Here is a 17,364-nt window from a genome sequence, read left to right on the forward strand (position 1 = left end):
ATAAGAGAGATCTTTTTAAATTGCTGCCTCAGTTAGAATGGTTTTGGCTACAAAGTACAAAATATCCAACTAAATGTGGCTGAAGTCATGAGGGCATTTATTATCATCTCTCATGGCCGGAAGCCCAAAAGTAATTAACAGCGTTGGTGAATCCTGCCACGAAGTGGGCCTTCTGCTTCAGCTCTTTTCAGTTCTCTAGCTTTCCCCGCGAGTGTGGCACTGCTACAAACATGATGCCCTCACACAGTTGTATTAAAAAGTAGGAAAGGTGAAAGGGTCTCTTCTATGTTTCCCTCTTCACATCAGAACAGAAAAAACTCTCGAAGGTCCCCGCAGACTTCCCCTCAGGTCTCATTGGCCAGAAGCTGTTTCTATGTCCCACTCTAAACCAATCGTAAATGAGGACGTAGGAGAGCCAGCCCAATTTGGTTTAAAACCAATCACCATTCATCTCCTGGGCTGGGGGGAGGACCTCCCTCCTTTCCTAGAGTCCATTGCCACCAGAGAGTTAAACGGAATAAAGGTTTTGTTGGCTTAGGAGTGGGAATGGCTGTTGACTTGAAAACTGAAAGTGATTGTCAAAATTTAAAAGAGTTAAACAGGTAGTATTTTAAAAATACACTGTATGACAAAAATAGACACATAAGTAAATAAAAAATAAAAAAGGATAAGAACAAGTTCCTGTCCTTAAGGATCTTAAGATCTAACCTAAGAAGACAGCTTTATTGAAAGTAGGAGGATCTATTTAGAGAATCTGTTTTCTCTATGAATTTGGATTCCCACTACTTCCAAAGCAATGATCAGGATAATAGGTGTATAATGTGTTCACCACCTAATCAATCGATTCTGCAAAAAATATAAAAAGGAGTAAATGAATGACATGCCCTCCCCATTAAAAATAAATCTCTGTTTATTGAAAGTCAGAGTTAAAATTGCATTTCTGATCTTTACAGATGTAAAAAAAAAAAGTTGATTTCTTCGCTTTCTCTGTTTGGGTTCTGATATACATAAAAATTGTATTGTGCAGCCCTCCATGGTAGCCCTATCATTTACCAGACCGCAACATTCCCGGCCCTCCAAACATGTCAACATGTGGGGTGAGATACCTAGCAGGCGGGAGCAATTTCATCATCTTTCACTTGATGGGACTATTGACAGAAGTGGTACAGGGTGGTTTTAAAGAATTGAAAGCAGAGACAGGTGTTTGGGAATTTATAAATCAACTGTTTGTGCTGTAAAGAACACATAAGAGTTCCTGGAGGATTTCCCCCTACCTTCTCCCTGTCTTTACTTTCCATTGTCTCTGTGTTTGAAAATTCTGTCTTGCTATTAGGTTTTTTTTTGTTTTTTTTTTTTGATGTTGAGGGTTAGTAATTTATTTATTTTTGCTGTGTTGGGTCTTCGTTTCTGTGCGAGGGCTTTCTCTAGTCGTGGCAAGCGGGGGCCACTCTTCATCGCGGTGCACGGGCCTTTCACTATCGCGGCCTCTCTTGTTGCGGAGCACAGGCTCCAGACGCGCAGGCTCAGTAGTTGTGGCTCACGGGCCTAGTTGCTCCGCAGCATGTGGGATCCTCCCAGACCAGGGCTCGAACCCGTGTCCCCTGCATTAGCAGGCAGATTCTCAACCACTGTGCCACCAGGGAAGCCCCTTGCTATTAGTTTTTAATGAAACCAGTATGTTTATCATATTTGATGGCAGACTTGGTTGTTTGCAACTCAAGGCTATATTATTTTTTCCTCAGACAGATTCAACTGGCAGCCTCTGCAGATTCCTTTGCACAAAAATGACACATGACACAAAAATTCTAGTGGCAAGAAGCAAATTCTATACCTCAGGAATTCTGCCAACAAGATAAAGCATTGCCAACTGATTTTTCTTTTTCTTAAGGAAAAAAAAAAAAAACAGAAAGGGTAGAATTAAAAGTTTGGACAAGAAAACATGCTCACATCTCACATATCGTAACAGAGGAATGTGCTTTAGAGTTCTCTATGATTCTAAATGCTTGGTTGATGCTACCGCAGCCCCTTCAGAGCTATCACTTGTTGCCATTTCAAAAGATCTTGGACTCTGGGAACAGACTGGATTAGCATGACTAAGTTTCATAGTCCCAAAGCTTCAGGCATCAGCAACAGAGAGGAAGGAGCCAGGTAGACACTGGATAAATAATAAATAATGAGAAACATGTTGTAACATTCACTGTCAAATTATATTTCCCATTTTTTCTTACATCTACAAATTTCTGGTAAAATGAAGTTATGCAGTTTCATTAAATTATCTAGATGCCATTTAAGAAGAAAAAGGAAAACAGTTTTCATATAATTTCAAATGTCTCCTTCACGGCAGATACAAACATACGGAAAGCTCTGTGTTGTATAAAAATCTCCCCTTGTCCCCACTGTCCAGTCAATCTACAGAACCAGGTCTTCCCTTCCCTTCACTGCCAAACTTCTCAAAAGAGAGTTTACAGGGACTTCCCTGGTGGTGCAGTGGTTGGGAATCCGCCTGCCAATGCAGGGGACACGGGTTCCATCCCTGGTCCGGGAAGATCCCACATGCCGCGGAGCTCTCTAGGGCCCGCGAGCCACAAGTACTGAGCCCACGTGCTGCAACTACTGAAGCCCACGTGCCTAGAGCCCGTGCTCCACAAGAGAAGCCACTTCAATAAGCATGCGCACAGCAAGGAAGAGTGGCCCCCGCTCGCCACAACTAGAGAAAGCCCGTGTGCAGCAACGAAGACCCAACGTAGTCAAAAAATTTTTTAAAAAAATTTAAAAAGAGAGTTTACACTTTTTCTTAAGCTCTCCACTCCTTTCTCATAATAATCTTTCTGCCTCCATCCATTTGTTTAATGGTTTCTCAAAGTCCCATGACCTCTTTACAAAGGATCTCAAAGTTTGTGAAATGTTATTCTTGTTCCATTTGTCCTTGTTCATAGGCCCTTGAAGACAGCATGCTCACCTGAAAATCCTGCTAAACTTAATCCTATCATCAGTTTCTCCTAAATGCAAGCATTCTCCAGAAGGTTTCTAGGACTTCAGGCTTTTTCTCTCTCAGACTTTCTCATCTACTCCTGTGGCCGCAAATACCCACCATGTGTGCATCTGTCTCTTAAATTTTGCTTCGCATCTAAACAGCAGACTGGCTTGTCAACTGCTGAGTTAAATCAGGATATAGGTGCGTCATGGCACTGCAAAAAATTCCCTTTGGTCCAAACCCATTCCTGCCCCTTCTGGTAAGCTTTCGCCCAAACCAGGATTCAAACACAAGAGTTATCTTTGGCTCTTCCTTCTTTGGAACTTCTAACATTCAATCAATTGCTCAGGTCTCTCACTTGCATACCTGCAGTTATTTCCTCATGTAAGCCATAGTTTTTACTGCCATGGCCAAGATCAAGTTCCTATTACTTCTGTTCTAGACCATTTCAAGCAATATTTATTCTATCTTTCCACATACTTCCACGCATCCTTTCCCTGTCAGAGTGATTTTCCTAACGTACAGTTCTGACCGTGTCAGTCCTGACTCAAAAACCATGTACTTTTTCCCCATTTTCTACAGAATAAAGATCAGTGTTTAGTTTAGTATTTAAAGTCCTTTTTAATTAGGGTGTTAGAAAGCTTTGCAGTCTTTAAAAATCTTGTGTAGAATTCATTGTTTTAGCTTACCACAGAGAAGGACTCACCACAGAGGTAAATAAATAAATAAATAAAAGTTGGTTTTGTCTTTTTTTTTTTTTTTAAGTTGGATAGTGAAAATTTTTTTTAACAATGATTGTATTGCCATCTGCTGGAATGACTGGAGCACAACATTTGAAGCAATTTCTTTTTTCAAAAGTGTGAAAGGTTTGGCTTCAATATTTTAAAATTCTCTCTGAATACGGCTTTAATGTCTAATCTAATAGCAGATGTTAAAGTTTCTGGTAAGAATTACCTTTGATTTTAAAGCACACCAAATTACAATTAACAAATTGACATGACTTTTGCTTAGAAGAGACTGTGAGTGTTCACCCTTTATTACTGAGAATATCCCAGTTGAGTCTAAGAATGAAATGATTGGCTTTATGAGAAGTAAAGTGCCTTGTCTAACATCAGGTGACTTTCAGAAAGTCACATTTTCTGATGCTACTCAACCATTCAAATCTTTCTCAAACTTTAAGACGCTGAACTAGAATTACCTTTCCCGATGAAGGTTTCCCATGCCAAGTCTCACCCTTCTTGAATTCATAGGACTTACTATTTGCATATACCCTTCATTTGGGAGATTAAACAGACTGCAGTGTATTGACATGTACATTTCCTGTGTTTGCCTTTCACCGTGCAGTCATGGTTAAGAATCTGGTCTCTAAAGTCAAATTACCTGTTTCAAAATGTAAATTTGACACTTACTAGCTGTTAATTAATATTTTTGTGATTAGTTTCCTCATCTGTCAAATGGAGATAACAATGCTTCCCTCGCAGGGCTGTTAGAAAGATTATTTAATCAAAAACTGTAAAATCAGTCAAACAAGTGCCTGCCATATAGTAAACCCTTAAGAATTAATAGATAGTATCAAGCATATTGCTACAGGTATGATGCCTATGCAGCAAAAATCCCAAGAGGTAGCAGTGAGTCCCACAACTCATAATAGTACTATTATTAAATGACAGAATTTATTAGATATTTTTAAATTAATTAGATTTTTAAAGTATAATTTACATACACTGAAATTTATCCATTTTAATGGTACAATTTGATGAGTTTTGACAACAGTTGAATAACCATAACCACAAATAAGGTAAAGAAAATTTCCATCACCCTAATATGTCTTACGCCCTTTTTCATATATCCCTTGTTCTTACCCCCAACCCCTAGGGACCCCCAAGCCCTAGCAACCACTGGTCTACTATATGTCACTATAGCTTTCCTTTCAGATAGAACTCTACGTGAATAAAATCATACCATATGCTATCTTTTGTGTCTGGATTCTGTTACTTAGTGTAATGATTTTAAGATCCCTCCATGTTGTTTTGTATAGCAGTACTGTTCATTCCTTTTATTTCATATTAGTATTTCATAGATATTTGGATTGTTTCTGGGTTTCAGCTACTGTGAACAAAGCTGCTATGAAAATTTGCATACAAGACTTCGTGCAGACATTGGTCTTGGCAATATCTTTCTGGATACATCTCCTCAGACAGGGAAACAAAAGTAAACAAATGAGACCGCATCAAACTAAAAGCTTCTGCACAGCAAAGGCAACCATCAACCAAACAAAAAGACAACCTACCAAATGGGAGAAGATATTTGAAAATCATGTATCTGATAAAGGGTTATATCCAAAATATATAAAGAACTTGTACAACTCAACAACAGCAAAAAAAAACCTGATTTAATAATGGGCAAGGAGTTGAACAGACATTTTTCCAAAGAAGACATACAGATGGCCAATAGTCACGTGGAAAAATGTTTAACATCACTAGTTATTAGAGAAATGAAAATCAAAACCACAATGGGCTATCACCTCTCACCTGTTAGAATGGCTATTATCAAAAAGGCAAGAGATAACAAGTGTCGGAAAGGAGGTGGAGAAACACCTCACACACTGTTGGTGGGAATATAAATTGGTGCAGGCATTATGTAAAACAATATGGAGATTCCTCAAAATATTAAGAATAGAACTAGCATATGACCCAGCTGTTCCACTCTGGATAGTTTTTGAAGAATATGAAAAAACTAATTCAAAAAGTTGTATACACCCCTATGTTCATGGCAGCATTATTTACAATACCCAAGATACGGAAATAACCTAAGTACACATCAATGGATGAATGGATATAAAGATGTGGTATATATATATACAATGGAATACTACTAAGCCAGAAAAAATGAAATCTTGCCATTTGCATATAGATCCATATAGATGGATCTTGAGGGTATTATTCTAAGTGAAATAAGCCAGATGGAGAAAGACAAGTACCTTATGAATTCACTCATACGTGGTAAATAAATAAATAAGTAAATAAATTAAACCAAACAAAAATAAACATGTAGATACAGAGAACAGAGTAATGGTTACCAGAGGGGAAGGTGTGTGGGAAGGTCTGAACCAGTAAAGGGAATTATGTATCACAATGGATAGAAACTAAGCTTTTGGTGGTGAGCACACTGTAGTGTATACATTAGGTGAAATAGAATGTTGTACACATGAAACATATATGTTATAAACCAATGTTACCTCAATAGATTAAAAAAATATTTAAGTACAGTATTCCATCTACACTGACAAAAGATGAAATAAACTACATGAACATTTAACATCAGAAGAAAATGAGTATTTTACTGAAATGCAGTTGAAAGAAGAAAAAATTGAGGAGGAAAACAAAGAAAGAGAAGAAAAATCATTATTGAAAGAGAAAAAAGAAAAATAAAGACAGAGTTTTGTGGCTGAAAAGTTAGATAGCAATTCAAGTAATGCTGCGAGAAGGTCCATGTTGAGTTGCTTTATATCCGTCAGAAGGTGTGTGAAGAGCGGAAAGCACAGGCAGAATTCAGTGAGGAGCTGAAGAGGTAGAAGCTGGTGGAAGAGGAGATGGTCTCAGAATCCTGGGAGAAAGACCAATGAGCCAAGAAAAACTGAGAAGCCCAGGAGGCGAGGAGACAGAAAGAGCTGGTGGAGAACACACACCAGGGGCTGGGCGCCCAGGTCACCAACATCAAACACAAGAGCGGGTGGTGCAGCGACAGAGAAGAGGAGAAACAACGGTACAAAGGGTAAACTTGAGAAAGAACAGTATAAGCTAAAGGAAGAGGAGACAAAGCAGGAAATTAGGACCTTTTTGCAAAAAGCCCTCTGAGAGAAGGTAGGACCTATTCAACAGGAATAGAGAACAGAGCAGGACTTGAACATGAAGCTCATGCAAAGGGCCCTTCAAAAGTTCCACGAATAGGGCTTCCCTGGTGGCGCAGTGGTTGAGAGTCCGCCTGCCGATGTAGGGGACACGGGTTCGTGCCCCGGTCCGGGAAGATCCCACATGCTGCGGAGCGGCTGGGCCCGTGAACCATGGCCGCTGAGCCTGCGCGTCCGGAGCCTGTGCTGCGCAACGGGAGAGGCCACCGCAAAAAAAAAAAAAAAAAGGTCCACGAAGAGACTAATAAGAAAGAAGCAAAAAAAGAGAAGACATGGGAAGAAATCGGAAGCTTTCTCAGGGATATTTAGCAGAGCAACGTGAAGAGGAAGATGCTTGGGAGAAAGAATTAGACAGAATAATAGAGGAAAAGAAGGAAAAGAAGTTGGCTGAGAAGGACAGTTTGCTGCGACTTGACGGGAAGGAAAGGAAACAACGTGGGAATGAGGTCATGTGTACAAGAAAAGTTCAAGTGCAAGAAAGCTTGCAAAGAAAAGGAAAAGATCAGGAAGAAGGTGCTATGGAATAGGATCCCACAAACGAAGGTCTTGAAGAACTTAACAGAGAGTAGGAGAATTTTGCAAGAGGCTACGGTTTAGCCCAAGAGTACAGAAGGCTGCTGCAGATGCAAATATCCTACCAGCTGCAGTCTCAGGAAGCAGAGGAGGACGAAGTTTCAAGCAGAGATAGCAGCAAACAAGATTTGTCAGGCCAAGATCCAGGAGATCTAGATCACCCATCAGGTGTCATCCAGAAACATGCACCCCATGTGGACAGTTTGTCATAATAAGCTTCCAGCATAGTCTCATAAACGCCAACATATTTTTTCTCAGTCTTTTAATATTTATGACTACAATATGCTTGTATGTTCTTTAAAAATAACAAAGTACAGTAGCCTCTTCAATTTTATCACCATCCTTGCAGACCCACAAGCAGCCCAGCATATTATAATTAGGAGGGAGATTCCTTAGAACTGGCGATCTGTTTCCATGAGAGTTGAGAATTGGCAGACAGAAAAAAAAAAATTGCTTTACTACTCCAGGAGGCTGGTGACAATGGGCCAACCAGCTGTGATCTTGGGATTAATGGATAGCGACAGAAGCCACCAGATTCCTGGGCCTCTCCTGATCTCGAGGCAAAGAAAGTTAACACGAGAGGGGAACAGTGTGGCTGAGCCAGGCAGGCCTCTTCTGGAAACTGGCAGCCCCTCCTGGGGTCACTGAGGTGACAGGCCTGGACAGCCGGCTGACCTCCTCAAGTATCTGCAGTAACCTTGGATTTTTGTCCCAGGCTCCTCTGGATATGCTAGCCTCTTCTCAGGGGCTAGGGTTTTTCAGCATCCCTGTCCCAGGGCCTTACAAGGAAATCACTTGGCTGCCCCAGGCTGTGGCCAGGAGCCCTTGATCATTGCTGTGCAGGTGGGACCCCTCCCCCTCCTGACTCTACAGCTGGCTAACATTTCCTTCCCTCCTTCCTGCCCCAAACTTATACAAAACAAGTCTTCAGGGTCTCAGTGGAGACCCTGGGGAGAGAAAGGGGTCAAGCACATATAGTGAACCTACCATCTTCACAGAATCCTTGGAAAATTATATATTACACTTTTGTTATAATTTCTAAGTAGTTTTACTTTTCCCACACATTATATGTTCTTTGAGAATAGAAATTTTATCTTTTAATTCTCTCTTATCTCTTTCATGGTGTTTGGTTTAAATTTGAGATTCAGTAAATACCTTCTGCTCCCAGAATCCCCTTTACAGGCAATTCCAAGTCATACCTGTAGGTGGGGCAAGTGATATATTTCTCCTGCCTGAGAAAAGCAAGCCAGGATTCCACGAGGTAGCTCTCAGACTTTCTGAATTTTGATTGTTTCTCAAGCTTGGTAAGGATTTACCTCATATGAAAGAGGTGGGTAAAAAAATCTCCTTTAAGTCGTAAGAAATTGTTTCTATGGGTGACGGAGAAAATGAGTAACTTCTCAGCCCACACCTCACAGCATTAGCTAAGTGAAATGGTTATTTCAGAAAGTGAGAAGAACAGATGTCAGAAGGTTAAAAAAAAAAAAAAAAAAAAGTGCTAAAAATAGTAGGTTCTTCTGCCAAGATTTTATCATCTGGGGTTTTGATTTAAAATTCCATTCAGATGCTATTTGTTAAATACCATTTAAAAAAAAAAGTCATCCCCCATCCCGCCTCCACGACGGGCTGGAAAACTTACTTTTGATGCTTCATTGACCTTGGCTGTCCACCTTGTTCCACTGAAATGAGCAGGTTATTTTCTCTAAAAGTAAATGCCTGAGACTGTGTTTATAGATGCTAATAGATTAAGTGAAACTGCTCTCTGTGACCACTATTCAAGGGTTAAAGATCAAAGCTCACATTAGCTTTGTTAAAGTATAATCTGGCGCCTTGTTCAGTACAGCGTGATGCTGGTTCATCTTTAATGCTGTGCTTGGAGGAAGGTAGAAGGATGAATCCAAGGGGAATTCTTCTTAGTCAGTTTTTTAAATTGCCTTCATCTACCACTAAAGAGAAAGCCAGAGAACTTAAATGCGTCTTTCATTTTGGAGGAAAGAGATAGATTGACTCTGGTTAATGAAAGTACGCCTTGGATTATCTAACCAAATAAATGGCACTGGATTTTGTTTAAAAAGCAACTTGTGAGACACACACTGACCTGTAGGCAGGAGTGCTTCCTGCCTGGTGTACTTCTGTTTAATTGGGCTTCACCAGCACAAAGGTTGGCCTGGAAGCTTTCCACAGTGGTCTGCACCCTGGACTTACCCAGCACATAGAATTCACTGGTAAAGACAATAGTTAGCAAACCACAACAGCATGGCTGGTTTAAATGAGCTTTGGGGCTGGCTGTGCTGGAAAGCCGTGCTGCTACCTGCAGAGCTCCCACTGTGTACTTGCCCACTGATGTGCCTGCCGTTTGGGGCAGGAAGTAAAGGAGAGAATGGTGGCTAATGTCTGAGATCCTTAGATTATAGGAGGAGTGCTAGAACCTGCCAGAACCGTTTCCTTCATTCCTTCCCAAGCAGATTCTTGTAATGGGTTCAGAAGCAGCTAGACCTACTCAAAAGAGACTTAAAATGGCAAAACTTTCAAGGCTCAGGTGACAAAATATGCCATGGAATTTGGGAGAAGGCTGAATGAGGGGCTATCTGTGCCCCAAACCAGCAGTACTATATGCTATTTGATTGGAACCTTTGGGGGAGTCTGGAAACAGCAAGACAGAGGTGTCTCCCTAGGTGACTGACAAGGCTGGTGTTCTTATCCTGAGTCAGCTTTGTAAGCAGCTGATGTGCACAAGCAAGAGAGGAAAATAGAACAGACGTCCTGCAGTGTCTTGAAAATGGCCTAATTATGCTCTAGCATTACTTTGGCCAATTCCTGACAAAGAGCATCCTTCTTCCCTAAGTTAACAGACAAAATAATATACCTTTGTTGAGAACATACCTGCAACCATCACTTGGCTTAGACTATCTCAATTCATCTTCACAGAAATCCCCTGGAGTGTTAGTATTACCATCCCCACTTGATAGATGAGGAATCTGAGGCCCAGAGAAGATAAATATCCAAGGTGTCACAGGTAATAAAAGGTAGAATTCAGATTTAAACACAAGCAGTTTCATCCCAAAGCCTATGGCTGTATACACTATAATGGACTATTTTTCCAAAGCAAAAATCCCCCACTTATATGGGTACTAGACAGAAGTGTTATCCTTACTATTGCAGATAGGAAAAAAAAAATGTATGTGTTATGGAAGCAAAGATATAAGTAGCACAGGGAACAAGGTATTAACTCTGGGTTTATGTGCCTCATCAAAGAGATCCCTGCAAGAGATTAAAATGATGTTTGTCAAGCAAATAGGACTGGGAAAGGGAGTCCAGGCAGAAGGGACACACCTGCAAAGCCTGGACAGCACTGCAGAGTACGACGTTTTGGTGTAACTGGAAGCAGACTGGTTTAGCTGGATCGTAAGCCACAGGTGAGGACATGAGGTTGGCCAGGTAGACAAGAGTCAGGTCTGGTCAGATGGGGACTTTGGGAGAGTGCATTCCCTGGTTTGGAGATAAGGAGCTTTTATCCCATGAATGGTGCCAAGTCACTAGAAGATTCTAGGCATTCGATGTGTGTGTGAGGGCGGCAGTGACACAGCTAGCCTATCGTGGCAAGGGTAAGAAACTGAAAGTAGATAACTACTGTATTATTTTCCATAGTAGGGTCACTCCACTTCATTTCTTAAATTTTTATTTTATTTATGTTTTAAAATATTTTTTACATATTTTTTTATTGAAGTATAGTTGATTTACAATGTTTGTTAGTTTCAGGTGTACAGCAAAGTGATTCAGTTATATATATATATTATATATATATATAATATATATATATAAATGTATATTCTTTTTCAGATTCTTTTCCCATATAGCTTATTACAAAATATTGAGTATAGTTCCCTGTGCTTTACAGTACATCCTTGTTGTTTATCCATTTTACATACAGTAGTGTGTATATGTTACACCCAAATTCCTAATCTATTCCTCATCCCCCTACCTTTCCCCTTTGGTAACTGTAAGTTTGTTTTCTGTCTGTGAGTCTGTTTCTGTTTTGTAAAGAAGTTCATTTGTATCATTTTTTTAATTCCACATACAAGTGATATCATATGATATTTATCTTTGACTGACTTACTTCACTTAGTATGATAATCTCTAGGTACTCCACTTCAGTTTGACATTAAACAGTGTGGCCATTTCAGAGGAACTCATGCAGCCAGGGGGCATTGAATGGAATGAAGTTTCCCTCCAGGGTACTCAACATAGAAATGGATGCTTTGTTCCTATTCTCCTATGGCTACAGTCCTTCCTCCACCTGATTTCCAGGAATTTAGAATACCCCTGTTGTCTCTTTTTTCAGAATACTTGCCTGTGGGGAATTAAAATACACTTCTCAGTGTTTATATGTACAATCAAGGTTTCAATAGAAAGTTGGCTTTCCTGGCGAGTGAGTTGACAGCCCTGGAAACCCTCCCACTGATTCTAAATAGGGAGCTGAAGTCTCTTCACCACTAGCAGGTCAATTTTGTTTGTTTCACACTTATATATATAAACACACACATATATATATGTGTATATATATATATATATATATATACATACATATACATATATCTCTTAATGTAAATGACATTAAGAGATATATGTATATAGAGAGGATGTACCTATATATACATATAAACACACAGACATAATATCTTCATTTTATTTTTAAACCTTATTCTTGCAAGTTATAGGAAAATATCCTAATGTTTTTATTTTTTAATTTATGGGTTAGCAATACCTAATTGATAAAATCATTATAAGACTTAAATGACCTAACACATAATGGACCTAACACAGCCTGACCCAAGGCAGGCGCTTGCTCACAGCTCCATCTCCCTCGCCTTTAGCAGATTATAACTGGACGTAAGGAACTTCATACTATATTTGTCTGGACAATGTCAGGCAAAGGATACAAGTCGACCCGTGAACAAGAATTTTCTGTTCTTTGTAATAGGGCAGTTCAGGGATGGCTGGGTCCAGGGCCTCAGTTGGATTAGATCTCTCCTTCCCCTCGTCGTTCTCCCCCCTCCGCCTCCCTCCTCCTCTTTCTTTCCTTCCATCCTTCCTCTTTCTTCCTTGAAGTTGTCTCGATGCTCAGGAGTCTTCTTCCCAGAAGTGACAAAGACAGGTGCCAGCAGCTCTAGACTTAAACTTTACTGACTGAGCAGTCTTGAAAGGGGAGAACACTTCTTTCCAATAGCCTGATGGAGAATGTCCCAAAAGGCTGGCATGACCTCAAAGCCATAAGAAATCTGAGAATCATTAGAAAATTATTATCACAGCCTCTTTGTGTCATATAGGTGCATTGTGCCAGCATACTGCATGGAATTCTGGTAAATTCCAATAAAGAAAAAGAAATAAGCCGCCAAATACTCAAACAGAGACAATTACTCTGACTAAAGGTGTGACGAGGACCCCCAATTGGGTCATAAAATAAAGATTTGATTCTAGCCTAGAAAAATGAAGCCTTCAAGCTTGCACATAGCAAGCCTTTCTGCAGCAGAATAATTTAGAAAATCCAAAGACCAGTGCCCTTATAAGGAGAGAGACACTGAGACACACACAGGAGGAAGAAACTCATGTGAAGACAGAGGCAGAAATTGGAGTGTTGCAGCTACAAGCCGAGGAACTCCAAGAACTGCTGGCAACCACCAGAAGCTAGGAAGGAGCCATGGAACGGATTCTCCCTCAGAGCCTCCAGAAGCATGAGAGAGAAAAATAACGCTTGTTTAGCAATCCAGTTTACGGTGACTTGTTTCAGCAGCCTTAGGAAACTAATACCAATTAGATGGCAATATATTGCAATGGAATGAAAATTAAAATTCTCAGCAAAAGCTCTTAGTTTAGTTCATTCTACCTTTTTACAACCCATGAAGAAGCCAGTTATCATGCTGAGAGTTTCCTTTTATCTGTAAAATGGGGATAATTATGTTTTTTTCTGTTAAGTTAGAGGATTATATGAAAATCGAATCAAGTCTTTTTAAACTATACTGGATATTCCAGAGTGTGTTTAGTTGAACTTGAGGGTCTATAAAGATGGGTTCTATGGTGAAGTAAGTTTAGAAAATCCTACACGTATGACTTTTCTCAAGAAGACTCACAACACAGGTTATTAGATAAAACACTAAAAGAAGGACTGTAATTTGGAATCTGTTTAGTCTTCTTTAACCCCATCTTCTCCAGATTTCTTTGACCATGAAACATTGCCTTTGAGGAACTTCAATTCATATCTTATAGATGGTTGCATTGATTTGGAACACAGTTTGGGAAACACTGCACTATATCATTGTAAGATACTCTAGGAATTATTTGTGTAATAATTTATGTTGCATATAAGGGAGAACACTTGGGAAGTCTGCAGAAATCATCACACGTCTTCATGGCAGTGTTCCTACATTTGCATATTGCCCACTGGCTTCTGTTGAATGGAATTGAAAGAGGTGTGTAAGTGGAGTAACAGGTTTGATAAAATGCGTACTCCAACCCCAAGTTCAGGAGCAACAGAAGTTCCTCTGCCTCCAGAAGGATGGCAGGAAGAAAACAAACATCTACTAAGATGCCTCCATCTTCTGGGCCCCATGACAGACAATTTCACAAATGTTATTTCATTGAAATTTTTGTGGTCTTAATATTTGTATCCTAAAACTCACACATGAAAAGTATACTTAAGTATGAACATATATTTCCTTTAACACCAAAAACAACTTAAAATTACATTATTTGTTAGTACTTTTTATTGGCAATAGAACATAAAATAAGTAAGTATTTAACAGACTAGCCCAGAATCCCAGACCATGTGTATTTTATTTAAGAAAGACCCTTTCAGGACTTTCATCTCATTGAACCACCAACTGTTAACGGTCCTTACAACTCTAAGCTGTGAGCTAATTCATTCATTGTCGTAACTATGGGAACATAGCAGTGAATATAAGAGACACAGTCCTGACTTCCTGGAGCTTGTATTCTAGAGGAAGGAGACTAAACACAAACAAAGAAATGAGTATGAATATATGTAAGATGATAGCAACACCATGGAAAATATTAAGCAGGGAAGTAGAATTGAGAGTGAGATGTGTTATTTTAGATGCAGGGTCAGGGAAGACCTTGCTGAGCAAGGGACTTTGTGCAGAATCTGATGGAAATGTAGGACTGCTCAGGATACCTGGGGACAGAGAAGACAGTACCAAGCAAAGGGGACAGCAAATGCAAGCAACCTGCCTGCAATGGGAGAATACTTAGCATGTTCATAGAACAGCAAGGAAGCCCAGTGTAGCTGGAACAGAGTCACTACGGGATAGAAAAATAAGAGATGGGGTCAATCAATGGAGAGTGAGGACACAAATCATGTAGGGACTTCACAGGACATGATGGTAAGACTTTGACTTTTACTTGGAGTGAGTCAAGAAGCAATTTAGAGTTCTGAGCAGATAAGTGGTATGATATGACCTATATTTACAAATATCATCCCTGTGGAGACTATGACTATGGTGTGGGAAAGAAGACTGTGGAAGCAGGAAGACCAGTTAGAGACAGTTAATCCAAATTATTCTAATTGAGAGGTGATGGGGGCTCAGTCCAGGGCTCTTCTGTAAAGGTGCTGAGCATGTGAATGTGATTTGGAGACAGAGCTGACAGGACTGGCTGATGGATAGCATGTGAGGTATGAGAGAAAGAGGAGTCATGGAAGAATGTGGGGTTTAAACCTAAGCATCTAGAGAGATGGAGGTCCATTAGATGAGATGACTGTGGGTAGGGGCAAAATTTTTTTTTTCCTTTTTCCTTTTTTTTTTTTTTGGTGGGGGGGTCCTGGGAAGGCGGAGAAGGAAGAATCAAGAATGTGGTTTGGGACAAATTCTATTTGAGATGACTTTTAACATCCAAGTGGAGATGATACGTAGGCAGTTGGATGTACTAATGTGGTGCTCAGAATAGAGTCTGGGCTTGAGGTCATCTCTTATAAATGATAGTTAAATCCTTGAGACTAGATGAGATCACTCAAGAATTGAGATTAGACAGAGAAGAGTAAAGGGCAGGGGACTAAGGCTTGCGGTACATCAATGTTTAGAAAATCATTTTTAAAATTTAATATTTATTTTTATTGAAGTAACATTGGTTTATAATGCTATATAAATTTCACATGGACAACATTGTATTTCTACCTCTATATACCTTACAGTGTGCTCACCACAAAAAATTTACTTTCCATCCATCACCATACAGTTGATCCCTTTACCCACTTCATCCTACCCCACCTCACTCTGGTAACTACTACTCTGTTCTCTGTATCTATGTGTTTATTTTCTGTTTGGTTAGTTCTTTTATTTTGGCTTTTCATTTCTTTTTTTTTTTTTCATAGTCCACATATGAGGGAAATCATATGGTATTTGTCTTTCTCCATCTGACTTATCTCACTTAGTATAATACCCTCAAGGTCCATCCGTGTTGCCACAAAAATAGAAGGTCATTTTTATACATGAGGCTCAAAGAGGTATGGTACCTTGGCTTGGGTAGCATGGCCGGAAAGTGAGCAAGCCAGGGTATTTTATCACTGGCAGTGAAGTTCCTCCTCATAGAGCATATTTATACTCCTGTCATGAGAAAGACAGTTTAGCAGGGAATCTGGAAACGCTGCCCCTGCCTCCTGAGGATGGGATGCCTATGAGGGGATTCTAATGAACCCTGGTGAACTGGCAAGAACCAATATTTTAATCATACTGATTTCATTAGGCATATAAAACCAGATATTCTTTTGATTTCTTGGGGTACAGAAAAAACTATAGATTCATGATCATTAATATTAAATATATCTTATTCTGTTTAATATATGCAATCATTTATTGAGTACTACTACACCAGGCACTTTGCTAATCATTTTCATGTTGGACACTTTCTATGCCTCTCTGTATCCACCTCCATCCTGCCCCCCATCTCTGCTCTGTGCCCAGAGATACTGATCAGTGTGGACCACATCAAGTGACTCCCTTATCCTCTGTTCCACACAACAGTCCTTACCCTCTCCACCCCTCTCCGCTCCTCTCCACACCTCTCATGCCCTCTATTGCTAGTCTAAGGATTCAGTACCAGCCATTGTGCTGCTTCCCCTACAGCCTACCCACAACTTTATAAATTGTCCCTTTCTTAAATTCTCCTCCAGTTACCCCCATTTGAGTGTTTAATCTTTTTCTTTTGGGAACCTTGAGTAATACAGCCTTGGAATGTTGTCTCCTTAGCCTTCTCCCTTCACCACGTCTCTATGACATGAATATAATCCCCATTTTACAAATAAGAAAAGAGAGAGCATTTGCCTGAATTCACACAAAAATAGGGGCGGAGTCAGCATTTGAACCCAGGTTTGTCTGACTCCAATACCTGCACTATCAAACGTTCATTATATTGCAACACAAAAACAATTCTAATCAATAGTAAGGATAAAACCATAGGCAGTTATGAACTTACAGATAAATCAATTCACAATGTATTTAAAATGTAAACACATAATATTTATTATATGCCAGCATTTCATAAGCTCATTTGATGCTTATGCTCTAACCCCAACATTATCACCATTTTAGAGATAAAGAAAGTGAAGTTTATCCTCTAAATATTCCCAATGGAAAGAATTTTCACAGAAAAACCTCAGTGAGCATGATACAGTCAAGGGTATTCTATTAAAGACACTACGGTGACACACAAGGAGAGAGATGCCAGCATACCCCATGACAAACAAATTAATAACTCCCTAGTAATTTTTCTCTTCAAAGCTCCTTCTGGTCTGCTCTACCAGTGGGGACCTCCCAGCTCTTCATCCTCTTCTGATCCTGTGCTCTGCTCCAACCACCCTGCTCTCCTCTCTCCTGGGTCCCCTCCTTGCCTCAACATT

At 39.9% G+C, this 17,364-nt stretch overlaps 1 pseudogene; it reads left to right on the forward strand.

Moving 5' to 3' along the window:
- Positions 1-6,306: 6,306 nt before the first annotated feature.
- On the forward strand, positions 6,307-8,856 carry LOC132422277 (cilia- and flagella-associated protein 53-like; annotated as a pseudogene).
- The last annotated feature ends 8,508 nt before the right edge of the window (positions 8,857-17,364 follow it).

This window comes from Delphinus delphis, chromosome 3, assembly GCF_949987515.2.
Source record: "Delphinus delphis chromosome 3, mDelDel1.2, whole genome shotgun sequence".
Lineage (NCBI taxonomy): Eukaryota > Metazoa > Chordata > Mammalia > Artiodactyla > Delphinidae > Delphinus > Delphinus delphis.